Source organism: Aegilops tauschii, chromosome 4 (assembly GCF_002575655.3).
Source record: "Aegilops tauschii subsp. strangulata cultivar AL8/78 chromosome 4, Aet v6.0, whole genome shotgun sequence".
Lineage (NCBI taxonomy): Eukaryota > Viridiplantae > Streptophyta > Magnoliopsida > Poales > Poaceae > Aegilops > Aegilops tauschii.
In genome coordinates this window covers 109,234,195-109,251,282 of record NC_053038.3, presented here as the reverse complement: position 1 = coordinate 109,251,282, position 17,088 = coordinate 109,234,195, and positions in this window count along the sequence as shown.

The following is a 17,088-nucleotide window of genomic DNA, read 5'->3' as shown; positions in this document are numbered from 1 at the left end:
TGGGAGGAAAAGGCATGGGTTTTTGAACCCATGGTTCTCTTTCTTTACCGTGCTTCCTAGCAACAAAGTCTCTCTTATCATAACGTTGATTCTTTGATTGTGGGTTATCAAGATCAACCGTAGGTTCAATTTCTACATAATTTTTATTACTAGGTTGAGCATCAACATGAATATCATCATTAACATTATCACTAGGTTCATGTTCATTTCCAGATTGTGTTTCAGCATCAGAAATATAAATATCATTGGGATTCTCAGGCGTGTCTACAACAGGTTCACTAGAAGCATGCAAAGTCCTATCATTTTTCTTTTTCTTCCTCTTAGTAGGACTAGGTGCATCCATATTATTTCTCTGAGAATCCTGCTCAATTCTCTTAGGGTGGCCCTCAGGATACAAAGGTTCCTGAGTCACTTTACCCCCTCTAGTTGCAACTCTAACAGCAAAGTCATTATTCTTACTATTCAATTCATTGAGCAAATCATTCTGAGATTTAAGTACTTGTTCTACTTGAGTGGTAACCATAGAAGCATGTTACTAATGAGTTTAAGTTCCCCTTTAAGTCTAGACATATAATCACCCAAGTGTTGAATCATATAAGTATTGTGTTTTAATTGTCTACCAACATAAGCATTGAAGTTTTCTTGTTTGACAATAAAATTATCAAACTCATCTAAGCATTGGCTAGAAGACTTATAACGAGGAATATCACCTTCATCAAATCTATAGAGAGAATTTACCTTTACTACCTGTGTCGGGTTATCAGGACAATTTATTTCTTCAACAGGCGGTAAATTAAGACCATTTATTTCTTCAACAGGAGGTAAATTCTTAACATCTTCAGCTTTTATACCTTTTTCTTTCATAGATTTCTTTGCCTCTTGCATATCTTCCGGACTAAGAAATAGAACACCCCTTTTCTTGGGAGTTGGCTTAGGAGTTGGTTCAGGAAGTGTCCAATTATTTTCATTGGTCAACATATTATTCAATAGAATTTCAGCTTGATCAACAGTTCTTTCCCTGAAAACACAACCAGCACAACTATCCAGGTGGTCTCTGGAAGCATCGGTTAGTCCATTATAAAAGATATCAAGTATTTCAGTTTTCTTAAGAGGATGATCAGGCAAAGCATTAAGTAATTGGAGAAGCCTCCCCCAAGCTTGTGGGAGACTCTCTTCTTCAATTTGCACAAAATTATATATATCCCTTAAAGCTGCTTGTTTCTTATGAGCAGGGAAATATTTAGCAGAGAAGTAACAAATCATATCCCGGGGACTACGCACACAACCAGGATCAAGAGAATTAAACCATATCTTCGCATCACCCTTTAATGAGAACAGAAATATCTTAAGGATATAATAGTAGCGAGTTTTCTCATCATTAGTGAACAGGGTGGCTATATCATTTAATTTAGTAAGATGTGCCACAACAGTTTCAGATTCATAGCCATAGAAAGGATCAGACTCAACCAAGGTAATTATATTAGGGTCGACAGAGAAATCATAATCCTTATCAGTAACAAAGATAGGTGAAGTAGCATAAGCAGGATCATATTTCATTCTAGCATTCAGAGATTTTTGTTTCAGCTTAGCTAATAATTTCTTAAGATCACTTCTATCATTGCAAGCAAGAAAGTCTCTAGCAGTTTCTTCATCCATAACATAACCCTTAGGCACAACAGGCAATTCATATCTAGGGGGAGAATCTTCATCATCACTTTCATCAATATTATCAGTTTCAATAATTTCATTCTCTCTAGCCCTAGCAAGTTGTTCATCAAGAAATTCACCAAGTGGCACAGTAGTATCAAGCATAGAAGTAGTTTCATCATAAGTATCATGCATAGCAGAAGTGGCATCATCAATAACATGCGACATATCAGAATTAATAGCAGAAGCAGGTTTAGGTGTCGCAAGCTTACTCAAAACAGAAGGTGAATCAAGTGCAGAGTTAGATGGCAGTTCCTTACCTCCCCTCGTAGTTGAGGGATAAATTTTTGTTTTCTTGTCTTTCAAGTTCCTCATAGTGACTAGCAGATATAAATCCCAAGTGACTCAAAGAATAGAGCTATGCTCCCCGGAAACGGCCCACGAAAATAGTCTTGATAACCCACAAGTATAGGGGATCGCAACAGTTTTCGAGGGTAGAGTATTCAACCCAAATTTATAGATTTGACACAAGGGGAGCCAAAGAATATTCTCAAGTATTAGCAGTTGAGTTGTCAATTCAACCACACCTGGATAACTTAGTATCTGCAGCAAAGTATTTAGTAGCAAAGTAGTATGGAAGTAGCGGTAACGGTAGCAAAAGTAATATTTTTGGGTTTTATAGTGATTGTAACAGTAGCAACAGAAAAGTAAATAAGCGAAGAACAATATGTGAAAAGCTCGTAGGCATTGGATCGGTGATGGAGAATTATGCCGGATGCGATTATCCATTTAACAGTTATAACATAGGGTGATACAGAACTAGCTCCAATTCATAAATGTAATGTAGGCATGTATTCTGAATATAGTCATACGTGCTTATGGGAAAGAACTTGCATGACATCTTTTGTCCTACCCTCACGTGGCAGCGGGGTCCTAATGGAAACTAAGGGATATTAAGGCCTCCTTTTAATAGAGTACCGGACCAAAGCATTAACACATAGTGAATACATGAACTCCTCAAACTACGGTCATCACCTGGAGTGGTCCCGATTATTGTCACTTCGGGGTTGCCGGATCATAACACATAGTAGGTGACTATAGACTTGCAAGATAGGATCAAGAACTCACATATGTTCATGAAAACATAATAGGTTCAGATCTGAAATCATGGCACTCGGGCCCTAGTAACAAGCATTAAGCATAGCACAGTCATAGCAACATCAATCTCAGAACATAGTGGATACTAGGGATCAAACATTAACAAATCTAACTCGATTACATGATAAATCCATCTAACCCATCACCGTCCAGCAAGCCTACGATGGAATTACTCACGCACGGCGGTGAGCATCATGAAATTGGTGATGGAGGATGGCTGATGATGACGACGGCGACGGATTCCCCTATCCGGAGCCCCGAACGGACTCCAGATCAGGCCTCCCGAGAGAGATTAGGGCTTGGCGGCAGCTCCGTATCATAAAACGCGATGAATCTTTCTCTCTGATTTTTTTCTCCCCGAACGTGAATATATAGAGTTAGAGTTGAGGTCGGGGGAGCACCAAGGGGCCCACGAGGCAGGGGGCGCGCCCTAGGGGGGCAGGCGCGCATCCCACCCTCGTGGAAAGGGTGTGGGCCCCTGGCCTTGATTCTTTCGCCAATATTTTTTATTATTTCCAAAAATAATCTCTGTGAAGTTTCAGGTCATTCCGAGAACTTTTGTTTCTGCACAAAAATAACACCATGGCAATTCTGCTGAAAACAGCGTCAGTCCGGGTTAGTTCCATTCAAATCATGCAAGTTAGAGTCCAAAACAAGGGCAAAAGTGTTTGGGAATGTATATACGATGGAGATGTATCAGGGGGGCACTTCGCCCACCATGGAGCGGCGTCTGCATGACATTGTATTCCCACGCAACGGTCTTCTCTTTTTCTCTACATGTTCAGTACGATTGTGTACCATAACTGACATGCATAATAAAAATTTAGTTAGATTTTGTAAGGCCTAAGGGGTGCATGCAGAAATCAAGACTGATGGTAGCAAACGAGTGGATAGATCCAAAACTATTGATAGCAGGTAGATTATAACTTTAGTTTAAAAAGATAGACAATGGAGCATCTACTGTTTGTTGCCCACCCAACATGAACCACATAGAAGACCCCAGATGAACAAGATAGTAGACAGATACTATTCGTTGCTGCCTCGATATGAGAGCTACGAGCATTTTAAAACTCAAGTTTGAATGATAAAGTAGCACGTAAGAATAACCAATGTATAACGTAAGCAAACACGAAAGACTGCGACCTCTCTTATGGAACTGTGTAGTTGTCAGGTTCATCTGCTCACTCGATGATGGTAATGCAGTTGGCGTGGCTGCCGGCAACGGGGAAGATGATCTGAGGCGGCGAAAGAAAGTTTGCAGGGGGAATCTCTGCTGCAGTGAACGCTTCTGTCGAGGGTGCACCTCAAGTGCGGTGGATGACGGCACGGCAGTAGCAGGACATAACACACAAAGTTTTCTTTGACGCCTATCTAAAAATGAAGTAAATCTGTAAGGGCTCCTTAGAATTGGAGGATTCTATAAATGCAGGGATAGGAAAAACAAAGGAATAGGATAGGAATGCACGAGCAAAACAGAGCATTTGGAAACATAGGATTTCTTTGAACCTTGGTGTTTGGTTCACATGAATTGGAAGAACACAGGAATGGAGAAACATGGTCAAATTAAAGTCAAACCACGTGAAAATGAAAAAAATAAGAATCTTATTATGGCAGTGATGCAATTAGTCCCGTTCTTCATGCATATTAATTTGAAAAGGACGTCCAACTGGATATTGAAATTCCTACCATTTTTCTTTGAAAGAGACACCAAAGGAAAAAATCCTCCAGTTTTGCTTTGCTCCACTCCTAACCAAATGCATGAATAGTAGTACCATAGTAGTTCCATAGCAAAGGATCCTGAGGGATCGACATGAATGCACAGTAACAAAGTGATGCAACGAGTGTACAACCTCTTTGGCAGAGCCTTGTCGACCTCGGCATCATTGGGTTGGACATGGAGGGTGGTGATGCTTGTGTGACTGTCGGAGGCGGGGAAGAAGATCTGAGGCCTCTGGAAACGGCGCCGACGTGCTCCGCTGTAATGGACAGTTCTGTCGTTGGAGCAGCTCCGGTGAGGTGTACGGCGTCGAGGCTGAACCAGGACAAGACAGACAACGTTAATCTGAAGTGGGACTCTAATATCGTCTTCAATAGATGATGTAAAATACATCACCAAAAGGTGCTAGATGTAAAACGCATCAGCCGTGCCATGGCCGCTCTGACAGATGCTGTAAATACTGTTTACTCTGAACTTAACTGAAGAAACTGAACTTTACAGTCGAAACTGAATTTTACTGTCGAAACTGATTGAACTAGTAGAAGAGCATTGCAATAGATGTTTAGGGCGTTCGAGCACTAGTAGCAGAGAAGCAGTGATCTAAATCAGCAGATGCTTGAGCAGGGAACGCACTAGCAGAGAGCAAGTCGTGCAGCAGAACCGCGAGCGAGTGCTAAAGCAGCAACTCGTGTAGCTGCCGGAGGTCGTGCAGCAGCAGCAGCGCGAGCGAGAGCAAGAGCAGAGTAGCAGCACGAACAGGAGCAAGAGCGGAGCAGCAGCGCGACCGACAACAATAACAGAGCAGAGCAGCAACACAAAGTGGTCGCCGAAGAAGCAACGGCAAGGGGGAGAGACGCTGTGGATGAAGTGGCCGGCGACAACGCCGTCGATGGAGACCCGCCATGGCTACTCGGTATCGAGCACCGGCAGCCCCTTGAGATCGAATAAAAGATAAAATGCAGCGGTGAGTGCAGAACCTCGTTGGTGGCGCCGAGTTGGCCTCGGCTTCATTGGACGAATTGGTGAGGGTGCTGCGGTTCCGGTGGGGCAGGTCAAGATGGCGCTGTGGGGATGGAGGTGGCGCGATAGAAGAGGCGAATGTCGGGGCAGCTCCTTGGAGGTGGAGGACGGGGCGGCTGATCCGGCGGGATGATGAGATCGACGACGGATCCTCATCCGGTGCGGTGGATGAGGGACGGCGAGCTGTTGCGGTGGACGACGTCGTCGGGGAAGAGTCTCTGGCTGGGCGGCGGTCGGCAGGCCGACCAAGGAGCGTGGGGTTTCGTGGGTTTTGGCGGCCTCGGTGTACGAATGGGAGGGACGAAGGGGAAGCTTGGGGAGCAATGGCATAGGGACGCGCTTGTCCAAAATGTAGGGTAAGTTACCCGCATACCCCCACCTGTTTTGACACCGCGACGTCGAGCCGGCATTTTCGGCTGAGGGGTAGAAGAGGGATTTCTCGTGTCTAGGCCGCGGGACCGATTTCGGATGAGGAGGGAGTTTTCGCGCATGTCGAAATTTCGGGATAACAAGGCGCGGCGCGGGTTGAAGAGGCGGGAGTTTCAAAGCAGATGAGACAAAAGATACTCGAGCTTAAAATTTCGGGATAACAAGGCGCAGATTCCTTGTTCGACAGAACAAACTTAACGTGTACAAAAAACAATTCATACAAGACACAAGAGAGTCATGTCCCCTTTTACTATATTGCTATAAATGTCATTGAAAAAACTACAAGAAAAATGTAAAAAAGAATCGGGAGAACAAGATTACCCTGTACAGTACCAAATCGATTCGCACTTCCCTCAACAACAACAAAAAACAAATCAATTCCCACCAAAAGAAAGAGTCATGTCCCTTTTTATATGATTACAAATGCTAGGATCTCGAATTTCAGTTTTTGAATCCACGTTATGTTGAATTCGAATATATCGTTAGGTGAGCTTGCGGTTTATAATGGATGTAGTCCTACATTTTGATCTTCCATCATATATGAACATTTTACTCCACCCTATGAACATATATATTGTCGTATACCATATGGACTAAATTTAAATCAATTTTCCTTATTTGGATACGATTGTTGTCAAATTATACAATCATTTAAATATTATCTTGATAACAAAAAAACATGCATACAGCAGTAATCATATTTCACTATAAACTACATGTAACATACGATCTCCAATTCAAATATTTGTATCCATTTTATGTTGAATTCAAAGCAGAGTACATTGGTCTAGGTGGCGAGATGTTCGGGATAATCTAAACCCTGTTTTCATATGTATATAATTTCTTGGCTGAATTGGGACAAGTTTTGGTATAAGCTTCTTGCAAAACTGGAGATTATCTCAACAAGCTTCGTGGTTCCGAGAGGGAACGTGTCACCTTTGTGTGCGAAACAATATACGCTGCCTCCCCCCGGATTTTCTTTTAAGAGGCAACATAGAACTATATGAGCGCCCTGTTAAATTTTGGAATTATTCCGGGTTCGTTTGGCCTTTTTATACATTAATTGAGTTTCTGGACATTTAATGTGCATAATCCAAATTCGAACTGCAAGCACATGTTCCGGTGCACCAAAGTTGGTTGAAAAATCACATATGTGTCCTTGGGGTGAATTTCTAGGTCCCATGCAAGAAATGGGAATGAAATTCAAACATCTGGGTGTCGTGACTCGGCCGAGAACATCGAGAAACTTGGTTTTTCAATTCATGCAAATCCAAAACTCGCCTGGAAATCATGAAACTTGGCATGGTGTCATGTCATGGCACTAACATGCTGTGGTAAAAAATTGGGCCGATTTGGAACAAGACTTGGTATAAGCTTCTTGCAAACCTGAGCTTCTCTCAAGAAGGCTCGTGGTTCTGAGAGGGAATGTGTCACCTTTGAGTGTGAAACGATATACGCTGCCCCCCTTGAGTTTCTTTACAGAGGCAACATAGAACTACATGAGTGCCCTGTTAAATTTTGGAATTATTCCGGGTTCGTTTGGCCTTTTTTATACTTTAATTGAGTTTCTGGTCATTTAATGTGCATAATTCAAATTTGAACTACAAACACACGCTCCCGTGCACCAAAGTTGGTTGAAAAATCACATGTGTGTCCTCGGGTGAATTTCTAAGTCCCATGCAAGCAATGGGAATGAAATTCAAACATCTGGGCATCGTGGCTCGGCCGAGAACATTGAGAAACTTGGTTTTAAAATTCTTGTAAATCCAAAACACGCCTGAAAATCATGAAACTTGGCATGGTGTCATGTCATGGTACTACCATACCCTGGTAAAAAATGGCTGAATAGGAACAAATTTTGGTATAAGCTTCTTGCAAACTGGAGCTTCTCTCAAGAAGGCTCGTGGTTCTGAGAGGGAACGTGTCACCTTTGAGTGCGAAAAAATATACGCTGCCCCCCTTGAGTTTCTTTACAGAGGCAACATAGAACTACATGAGTGCCCTGTTAAATTTTGGAATTATTCCGGGTTCGTTTGGCCTTTTTTATACTTTAATTGAGTTTCTGGTCATTTAATGTGCATAATTCAAATTTGAACTACAAACACACGCTCCCGTGCACCAAAGTTGGTTGAAAAATCACATGTGTGTCCTCGGGTGAATTTCTAGGTCCCATGCAAGCAATGGGAATGAAATTCAAACATCTGGGCATCGTGGCTCGGCCGAGAACATTGAGAAACTTGGTTTTAAAATTCTTGTAAATCCAAAACACGCCTGAAAATCATGAAACTTGGCATGGTGTCATGTCATGGTACTACCATACCCTGGTAAAAAATGGCTGAATAGGAACAAATTTTGGTATAAGCTTCTTGCAAACTGGAGCTTCTCTCAAGAAGGCTCGTGGTTCTGAGAGGGAACGTGTCACCTTTGAGTGCGAAAAAATATACGCTGCCCCCCTTGAGTTTCTTTACAGAGGCAACATAGAACTACATGAGTGCCCTATTGAATTTTGGAATTATTCCGGGTTCGTTTGGCCTTTTTTATACATTAATTGAGTTTCTGGTCATTTAATGTGCATAATTCAAATTTGAACTACAAGCACATGCTCCCATGCACCAAAGTTTGTTGAAAAATCACATGTGTGTCCTCGGGTGAATTTCTAGGTCCCATGCAAGAAATGGGAATGAAATTCAAACATCTGGGCATCGTGGTTCGGCCGAGAACATTGAGAAGCTTGGTTTTAAAATTCTTTTAAATCCAAAACACGCCTGAAAATCATGAAACGTGGCATGGTGTCATGTCATGGTACTACCATGCTGTGGTAAAAAAATTGGCAGAATAGGAACAAGTTTTGGTATAAGTTTCTTGCAAACCGGAGCTTCTCTCAACAAGGCTCGTGGTTCTGAGAGGGAACGTGTCACCTTTGTGTGCATAGTTCAAATTTGAAATACAAGCACATGCTCCAGTGCACCAAAGCTGGTTGAAAAATCACATGTGTGTCCTCGGGTAAATTTCTAGGTCCCATGCAAGAAATGGGAATGAAATTCAAACATCTGGGCGTAGTGGCTCGGCTGGAAACATTGAGAAACTTGGTTTTTTAATTCCTGTAAATCCGAAACACACATGAAAATCATGAAACTTGGCTTGGTGTCATGACATGGCACCAACATGCTGTGGTAATTTTGATGTCCAATTTGCAAAGGCGCACACATTAACAATCAACAAAGTCATTTTGGAACAAGTGCTGTCACGTTACAATCGGAAACACAAGTATTATTGAAACCGTGGGTGTTTTATTTACCATTTACGTGCCGCCACGCGTCCCCTTTTTTATTAGCTAGGAGGCGCCGTGCGGGGTAGCTATTTCAGTACAGGACGCGTGCGATCAGACCCCTGCACGTGCTTATCGGGAGGAGAGCCTTTGACTTCCATCTGCCGTCCACCTCTCTCCCAAGGTCTCCATTAATGGCGCCCGAGCCTCTGTTTAATGGCGTGGCAATGTCTCACTCGACTGACATTTAAGAGAGAAAAAACAAAATCTGAAAAGAAAATTTTGCACGGATCTTGATGTAAGATCCGACGGACCTATATAGCATCTACTGCGACTTATAGCAAGACTGATGAATATATATAAGGACGACGAGAGTGGATAATAATTGGCTTACATAATTAGGAAGATAATTAAAAAAGCCACATGCAGCTACGCCCGAAATACACAAGGGCAAAAGAATAAGGAAGACGCATACAACGATCTGGGTCGCTGATCTCTACTTTCTTTATGCGCTGCAGGTCGCGGAGACTAGTTCTCGCGGCGGGCGATGATCTCTTTCATCAGTTTCATGTCCTTAATATGCTGCTTGGCAGCATCCATGGATTCCTCCACGAGCATGTTGCGCTCGATGCGGAGCATGGCATTCTCATCCATAAGTTTCTTGACGATGACGCCCGTCCTCTGCAACAAGGCAGCGGTCTCCTCCTCCTGCTTCGCCCTTCCGGCGATCTTCGCCCTCAGCAGGTCGCACTCGCCCCGGAGCTTCGCATTGCCCTCCCCTAGTTGCTGGATGACGCCGGTAGCGTCGTCCTGCAACCTCGCCCAGCCGGAGATCTGATCCATCTGGCTATGGACCATCACATGCATGCGCGTGTAAGAGTCCTCACCTGCCCGCGAGAAATTTTCCCAGGCCGCCGCGGCGCGGCGGGACCTCCGTGCTGCTTCGGCGCGCGGTGGGACATCTCTGCTGCTTCCGCGGCGTGGGACGACCAGTCTGCTACATCGACGGCGCAGCGGGACCTCCGTGCTGCTTCGGCGGCGCGGCGGGACCTCTGTGCTGCTACTGTTGCGCTGTTGGACATGTCGGCTGCTTTCGCGGCGAGGCGGGACATCTCTCGTGCTTCCTCTTCCATGCTCGCCTCTCCCTAGTGGAAATCTCTCCACCCAGAACTCACGCTGGCCATGGCTTGATTGACTTGATGAGGAGTTGAGGAGGAATGTGCAGTCATCTTGGCATAGTAGTATTTATAACCGAGTACTACTAATACGCTCCTAAGTGGGAAACCGTTTAGGTTGTGATCGGTGTGAACAGGTTTGCAATTAAATATAGCGTGGTAGTAGTAGTAATTTGTAATGTCACAAGACGTGCTCAAAATTTATTGACGGTTCTAGTTTCGAAGTGCGGCACTATTCCCGGATGGCGTAACGTGGGCACGTGTTCTCGGCCGTGGTGTAGCATATGCCATGGTACTAGTTCTTTTTCTACTACTGTGTACGTGCAAAAACTGGCACCGTCGGATACATATCTTACGCTTGGCGTTCAACAGGAATAGCCTCATGGCGAGCTATAGACTAGTCTTTTTTCAGACGCATTACACCTATCTCTCGGGACTTCTCACACGCACCATCACTGCTCCCTAGGTCGATGCCACCCACACACACTTGTACTCTGAGTTTAGTACGTTATACAGGAAGAGAAGAGGTGCACGCACGCACTCGTCCTCTCTCACACACGCATCTGTAGCTACGAATTGTATTGTTCTCAACCATCCGATTGGCTCTATCATAGGTTTCACGTTGCTCCTTGGCCTTGAGATTGAGAAGTTTAAAACGCGGAGGCTAAGATGGAGGCGAGAGGTTTTGGTTAATGTGCGGGCCGCACACGGCACCAACACGACACGAGCTTCGTCTGCCTCGTGCGCATGCAGTCGGGTGAGTTGTGCAAGTATAGACACAACCAGGCCCTCATTGGTATCCGCGCCTCGACTTTGGCTGGTCATAGTGGAGAGTAACATAGACTAGTTACTAGTCTATGTTACGAGTACCTTCATAGTGGGTAGTGTCATATTCTCTCCACTATGACCAGCCTTAGACTACCCACAGTGGGAGTAACATAGGTGGTAACATCACACTTATCTAGGCAAAATAGATGATGTGGCATGTAATTAATGAAGAAAGAGAGGCATGTGGTAACATAGGTAGTTACTTCAACATCACACATATCAAGAAAGAGAGGCACGTGGTAACATAGCTAGTTACTGTAACATCTTTATATCCAACAGACACAAAATATCCGTTCGACTGTTGGAAATTACTTTAACTGCCGATCTGATGTCGAAGTAATTGCTGCATCGCCACCAAAGCCCACCATCTCTTAAGCTAAAGTAGACCGAGCTAACCCCTACATTAGCATATTACTAAGATAAACAGAAGGCACTGTAGAATCACTTAGGACGTGAGCTTGGCAATCTGAATGTGGAGGGACACCAGCTTAGCCCTGGCCAGGAGCTTGGGCGAAACTATGAAGAAGGTCATCTCGTGCACGATGACTTCGCCGGGAACCTTGCTGCTTGTCACCTCCATTTCCACCTTGACGGTGTTGGTCCTGCCTTTGGGCTCCCCCGGCGGGCCGTTCGCCCACAGCTTGGCTACGTAGTGCGCAAGTGGGGAGGACCCCACTCTGACGCAGATGACCGACATGGCTATAGGCGTGCCGATGTCGGGCACGCCGCCGACCAAGCAAAATGCGCAGCCGTCCTCCTCCGCGAACAGCAAGAGCCGTGGCTCCGACAGTGGCACTTGCAGCTGGAGCACCTTGCCATACTGGATCCTGTGCACGGGCATGGGATGCACGGTGCTGATGTGGTGGGAGAGCGCCGACGACGGGCCTTCGTAGCCGCAGACGGGCACGGGGCATTTGCAGGGTGTGAGCGAACACACGCTCTGGTGATCGGCGAGCTTGTGGTAAGTGACGTAGAGTCCACAACCTTCATGCGGGAACTCCAACCTCACCGAGGAGAGGACGGCATCCACCGCCGTGCTCCGCATGTCGAAGCCACCGCCGCGCTCGCACGTCTGGCACTGCCGCTGGTTCCCGGGGCACTCGACGCGGCAGTCCACGCAGGCCAGGTGCCCTCCCTTGCACTGCACAAATCAATCGAACAGCACATCAATCAAGAAACCTGCACCTTGCTCGATCAGCCGAACAGAGGAGGTGTATTTGGACCTCATACACTAGAGGCTTCAAGGGGTGGAGGCACAAGGGACAGTCGAGCAAGGTGAGGTCCATCGAGACCATAGAGAGCTCCATCGTCGGGTCCTGTTCCATCTGCATGATCTCGCCCTCCTCGTGCACAACCATCTCTCGCTTTATTAGGGCCGGGGCATTACAAAGCTTTACCATCACATATTCATACTACTTCAAGGTGCATTAAATCAACACATGCAAGTATCAAAAGGAGAGTCACGGCATGCATGCATGCGTAGTAATTAATGCATTGGTAAACGCAAATTATTGAAATATATCGAGTGCAGTGCTTTGATGTGTCGCGTCAACTCGTACAAGACCGAGAAGTTTGATTACTACAACGCCCTCTCGCCTTAACCGCACCTGCCTTTAGCTGCATGACAGGTGGGCCACCCTCCTATTGGGCCCACCTGTCATAGACGCAATGGCAGGAGCAGTAAGTCAATGAAGCTGCGTCCCTCCCTCGCCCATGAGCGTGGTGGCTGGCAGGACTAGGAGAAGCTTTCGTTCGCTACATGCTTTCCCTCCCGCACGCGGTGGACATGCAGCAGTTCAATCGGTGTTAGATGGCCAGAAGCATACTGTAGTACTCCTCCACTGCAGTAGTACTCCATCATTGTTCGACTTCCCGAAGAGGCGAAGAGCCAAGCTCAGCCCGGATGCTCGTGTGGCAGTTTGATGTGTAGAGTAGTCTAGGATAGCGTGTATCGTGCCTGTAAGCTTAAAATCGTTGTGGTCGACTCCATGCTTTTTTTATTAAAATAATCTTGTGGTCCTACCTGTCATCCTACTGATTCTAGTTTGCACGCTCATCTGGTCAAGACATGAATATATATTTTAATTTGTGGTGGGGTAAATGTTAGAGGTTGCAGCAAATGGAGTATTGTACACTTCGGGTCTTTCAGCCAAGTTTAGAGGCAACCATGTGGGGCCAGTGCTATGATGTGTCGCGTCAACTCATACAACGAGGAGAAGCTTGGTTTTACTGTACTACACGCCTTCTCCCTCGCCCATGCGTGTGGTGGCTATCCCTCCCGCGCGCGGTGGAAGTACATGCAGCAGTGGATTTGATACTACTGTAGAAGCAGTAGTAGTAACATCATTGTTCATCTTCTCGAAGAGGCAAAGAGCCAAGCGGAACCCGAACGTGGCAGCTTTGAACCTTGGAGCACGCATATAGCCAGGCTCTTGCATGAGAAAAAACTGCTATGTGAGCCCACTATTACTTGCTAGCATAGCCCTGTAAACCAGAAAGGAGTATTTGCCTTTCTAGAGATTTCAACAAGTGACTAGACTACACCGAGACGGAGTACATATGGAGCAAAATGAGTGAATCTACATCGTAAATAAATACGTAGTTCTCTCGTTTTCCTCTCTGCCTTGGTCGCGGTGCACAATAGGCACCTCGTCGTCGACGTGAACGTCTCCTGACACGCGATAGACGCGAGCGGCCGTCGCCTCCATAGGTGCTTGAGGCCCTGTTTGGTTCATAAGTCCTAGGACTTTTTCTAGTCCCATCTAAAAAGTCCCTAGTCCCTAGTTTTTTAGGTGGGTTAGAGCAAACTAGCTCAAACTAACCCCTCCTGTTAAGATAATTTGAGGCTATTTCAACCCAAACTAGCTCTAACTCAGGGATCCAAACAAAGAGGAGTTGTACTGTAGATGCTACAGTCTGGACCGTAGCACATTGTTTTTTTATGGCCATATCAGCACATTAATTTCTACTGCTGATTCACTGGGCTACCGTGGTTCCCACTCCTCTACCATGGTTCGCATTCCTCCTATGTACTTCGCCGACATGTGGGAGAGCCAGCATCCGGGTCGACGTGTCATGCGCCAGATAGAGTGCGGAACGGAAGGGGGGCATGCAGTAGTAATTCATGACTATAGTGAGTAGTCATATCACAAGTCTTTCCAGCAGTAACACGCCGTCAAATCGGACAAACCGACCTTTCCAGCAGTAAGTAAGTTGAATCCGCTACTCCCTCACCCTCCTCGCCTCTCTGTCAAACCGCCTACGTGAAAACTACCGCGCGTACTGCCCGGGAAAAGCCCCGCCCTCAACTTTTAACTACACGAAAATAGTTCGAGCTTGTTCGTTCTATATAAATACTAGTACTGTATGTTTATTCACCCGTGAGGTTGGTCAATGAATGGAGGGCCGGGGAGCACAAGTGAACAATACTACTACTACTACTACCTCCTCCGTCCTAGTTTATTGGTCCCCATTGTATATTGTGTCAAATTTTGACTATAGATTGAACTAACAAAACGTTCGTGCATGTTACCAAAAATTATATCATTGATAACTATGTTGAAATACGAATCCAACGATATAATTTTTGTTGACATGCATTAACATTTTGTTAGCTAAATATTTGCTCAAAATTTGGCATGAACTACAAAGGTGACCTATAAACCAGGACGGAGGTAGTAGTAGTAGTAAGTAGGAGTCGTACAGTTACTCACCTTAAATAGAGAGTTTCTTTTCTTTAATTCCATGTACACAAATTGAAACGCTTGTTGTGGAGAGAAAAAGATAATCACTCCACTATATATGTACGCCGGGGCCTGAGCGCTTGCTTTACTAGGGTTGCTCTCTTTATTCTCTCATCCTCTCCAGATCTAAACAAGACAGCGGTAGCAACATTTTCTCTCTGCTCACCGCTGGTCACAGATCTGGCCGGATCCCTTCGGCTGGTGTGTGTAGAGGACTAGGTGCATCATTCACGCGGTCATCGCCGGCGAGGGAGGAAACCCACAGCTGCCGGAGGGGCCCGATCCTCTGCCCGTGCCGTTCTCTCCGACACAGCGCTAGCTCGGGAGGTCCTCCGACCCTTCTTCCTCCCTGTCGTATTGTGCGCAGATCCGACCTGCCGCCACCGACACCCCGACGACCCTCAGGTATAAGTTCTTCGAAAGCGGCCGTGCTCTACTGCCCCAGCTCCCCACGTGTCTGCATGTGCATCTTTTTCTACTCCCATCAGCTCTTCCAAAGCCACCTAAATTTTTAGTATTATTAGAGGTAAAGCTACTTCATGCATTCGAATCTAGGACTTGGTTCAAACAACGAAGAAAGGGGGGAAAGTTTTAGCATGAATCTAGGACTTGATTCAAAGAGGAAATAATATGGTGAAAGTAGTAGAGACCGGATACCCAACCGGTCTCTTGGTTGAAAAGTGAAATAATGGGAAAACGCAGTAGATAAGGAACAAATCTATTATTGGTTGAAAAAGGATAGAAAGTAGTGGCTGGTGGACAAGTCAACAGAGTATGTCTAGGATTAGATTTGTTGCCCTCACATAGTAAAAGTTCTCTAGGATTAGAATTGTTGCCCTCACATAGTAAAAGGTCTCCAGGATTAGATTTGCTGCCCTCACATAGTAAAAGGTCTCCACGATTAGAATTGCTGCCCTCACATTGTAAAAGATCTCCAGGATTAGATTTGCTGCCCTCACATAGTAAAAGGTCTCCAGGATTAGATTTGCTACCCTCACATAGTAAAATGTCTCCAGGATTAGATTTGCTGCCCTCACATAGTAAATTGTCTCCAGGATTAGATTTGCTGCCCTCACATAGTAAAAGGTCTCCATGATTAGATTTGCTCCCCTCACAGAGCATGAACAAACTCGGCATCACCACTTTATGTCTCCTTGTAGGTACATTGTGCTGATGTGTCCACTGTCGCATGTCCTTATACCAACCTTTTGCTGTTGTTAATGTAAGGGCGCATGTAAAATGAAGCGATCGCAATGTTACCTTAGGGACATGTCTAACTAGTGTTATTGTTAATCTAATGCCTCCAGTGATATGATGCAATTAAACTGTGTTAGAAATGGTACTCCTGCTGTTTTCCCGAGTATGATAAGTAAGTTGCTTCTTTATGCTGCTGAGTGTCCTGGTGTCCCCACGGTCCTATGCCCTTAAACCAGCTCTTTAGCTGCTGTTGATTTACTGTATCTGGTAAACAAGCAATGCCACCATTGAAGTAATCCCATATTTGACAAATGTCACTGTTGATCGTAATGCTTTCGGTAACATGAAGCATTGTTGACGTTTTAAAATTTCTACCGTCCTTGCGTGATTACCATGAACATAATTAAGATGCTTCTTTTCATTTCGTGTATGTTTCGTATATTCTTATTGACTAGCAACTGTTTACTTTCTATCTTTTTGTGCAGATAGGGATATCCATTTCACCTTGTTGCTATTGTGACCTTTTGGTGAACTGCAAAAAACACTTTTTTTGACTGAGTGTCTTGTGCAGTTCAACTAAAATGTCACGTGGGCAACATCTCTCAATTTTGGTGGAACTGCACAAAATGGTGATTGGAGTTTCCAATATCTCCGTCAAATTCTGCTGGTAATCTCGTGCAACATTTTATTAGCCTTTGCAAGATGAGCCATCACTGTCACCACAATGGCACTTTATTTTAGTGGGACTACACAAAAGGATTAGCAATTTATAGTTGCACCTTACATGAGCAGGACAACCAACCATAATGATCCTCAATTTTAGTGCAACTACTAAAGAACCTGCCAGCTCACGAGAGCAAGTACTTCTTTCTAGTTGAATGATGCAATCTTTGCTTCATTTCAGGT